This window comes from Tupaia chinensis, unplaced genomic scaffold (genome assembly GCF_000334495.1).
Source record: "Tupaia chinensis unplaced genomic scaffold, TupChi_1.0 Scaffold000263_1, whole genome shotgun sequence".
Classification (NCBI taxonomy): domain Eukaryota; kingdom Metazoa; phylum Chordata; class Mammalia; order Scandentia; family Tupaiidae; genus Tupaia; species Tupaia belangeri.
Genome location: NW_006159743.1, coordinates 1,744,062 through 1,746,622, shown reverse-complemented (window position 1 = coordinate 1,746,622; position 2,561 = coordinate 1,744,062).

Below are 2,561 nucleotides of genomic sequence, written 5' to 3'. Positions count from 1 at the left end.
AAGGCTGGTGCGGGGCCATCTTCCCGGAGCGAGCCAATGCCAGCCACAGCGGGCCGGACTCTATCCACGTCGATACCGTCTCTCGCTTATGATGCCCCCTCCCCGGGCACTCTGCCCCTCTCTTAGGCTCCAGGTCAAGGTCCATTGAGTACTCCTGTACTCCTTGTCTCATAGCAGAAGCGCCCAAATGGAGAAGTAGCGTGTCTCTGTAAGAACAACGTGGTTGCTGGGGCTGGCAGGTGGCATGGTGGTTGAGGGTGCTGGACTCCCACAGGACTGACTGCAGTTCGAGTCCCAGACCTGGCAACTTGCTTTCTCACTTTCTCTCTCTCTCTCTCTCTCTCTCTCCCCCCCCCTCTCCCTCTCTGGTCAAATTAAATAAATGAATGAATGGATAAATAAAGTTGGGAAAAAAAAAAAGAACAACGTGGTTGGAGTGGCTTAGAGTTGTTCCGTAAGATACAATACAGTAACAGTGCCAACTGGAATAAAAACTTCTAGTTTTGTTTCCTCCCATGTTTGAACTACAGTAAAAACCTAAACCCATAAGGACAAGAAGGCAGTGATAAAATGGGGGAAACTGGAAAGCATGAGAAGTCATTGAAAATAAGGGGGCCAAGGGCGGAGGGCAGCCCCGTGTGATGCTCTGTGTAAGCTGACCCAGTTGAGAAGGTTCCAGACAGTGTCTGCAGACCTCCCTGGAGTTGGTGCAAGCAGGCCATATGCCAACATGGTTGGTTTAAGCTGGGGTGGATCTTGGTGTGAGGACTGTGTTGGGGGCACCCAACTCTCTGGCTTGTAAAAGAAGTACATAGCCTTTCAAACGAGAAGGAGAGAGTAAGGACTAGGTGAAGGCTGCTAGAGAAGCAGATGCCTAGATCCTTTCTCCCATTTCACGTCTCTGGGCTGCTGTCCTGCCACCCAGGCCAAGGGTGGGAGGTCAAATTCTCTAGAGGAGGTTAATTCACTGAAGGAATAAGTGGCTTTGTGCCTACTGAAAACCGAAACTCCCACCCACAGCCCTCACTAGATTGACCAGACTCCAATTAACTCAAGAAGCCGATCGAAAATACTGACATCAGAGGGACTGGCAGGTGGCATAATGGTTATGTTGCTGGACTCCCACGTCGTTGACTATGGTTTGAGCCCTTGACCTGGGAACCTAAAACTCATGCCAGGCACGTGAGCACATGCCCAAAATCCCAAGAGGAGAATGGAGGAAAATGGATTGTGGCGTGGTCATCTTCCCTGGAGTAATGATTTCTTGCCTTCTGTCTCTCAGTTTCTGTCTGTCTGGTGAGTACATGTGACCTAAAGCAAAAATCACCCTAAAAAAGAATATATATATATATAGAGAGAGAGAGAGAAAGAGAGAGAGAGACATCAGAACCAGCTAGTGGCATGGTTAAGGTGCTGGATTCCTACATGGCTAAACCTTAATTTGAGTCCTGGACCTGATGGCTTACTTTCTCACTCTTTCTCCCCCACCTTCTCTGGTCAAATTAAAATAAATAAATAAAGTTAAATAAAATAATTATTTAAAGAGGAAACAAAAAATTAATGGTTACGTTGCTGGACTCCCACATAGTCAATCATGGTTTAAGTCCTGAATCCAGCAGCTTAAAACTCACACCAGGCTTGTGTGCATGCGTGCCTAAAATCCCAAGAGGAGAATGGAGGAGAAGGAATTGTGGCATGGCCATCCTCCCTAGGGGAGTGATTTCTCACTTTCTGTATCTCTGGCGAGTGCATATACCCTATAGCAAAAACCTCTCTAAAAATAATAATGATGATGATTAATAAAATTAAATAAAGTAATTTAAAAAATATTGACATCATTTCTAGACAAACCATACACTCTGATCACCCTACAGTGAAATTTAAAGTCAAAATCTGTGGTCATCTGCTCAGGGCTTTTTCTCTCTCTTCCCCTTTGATCATTAACAGCAACCAGGAAAATCCAAAAATAGAGAAGGAAATGGCCTACAACAGAAAAAGAAATACGGACGCGGAAAGAACACTTCAAAAAACTCTTATAATATCCCAAGGAAAGTAAGACAACAGTATATAGCAGAGATAGTGTAATGGGAGAGTGGGAAAGAGAGAAGGATAACAAGAGTACTTGGGAATAAGAAAGAAGGCAGAAAGGAGGAGGAACGCAACAGAATATTAAGATGTGTTTAGGGAAAAGAAAGATAAGTGGAAGAGTAAATAACTCTTAAGGCTGTATATAAGCTAGGTGTCAACAGTTACATAAAACTCACAATCAGGTTAGAAAATGCCACTAACTTGCTCAGATTGTTTTATGTGGCCTATCATGATCCTCTTCTCATTTCCTGTACTCCAATCTTTCCCTCCTATAATCTGTACAACAATTTTATGGTTTTCAAACTTTAATTTGATTTTTTTTAAAGTTACCTGCAAAACTTTTTTTAGAGAGATTTTTGCTATAGAGCACATGTGCTTGCCAGACCGAGAGAGAAAGACAGAAAGAAAGTGAGAAATCACTCTCCAGGGGTGATGGCCATGCTGCTATCCCTTCTCCTCCATTCTCCTCTGGG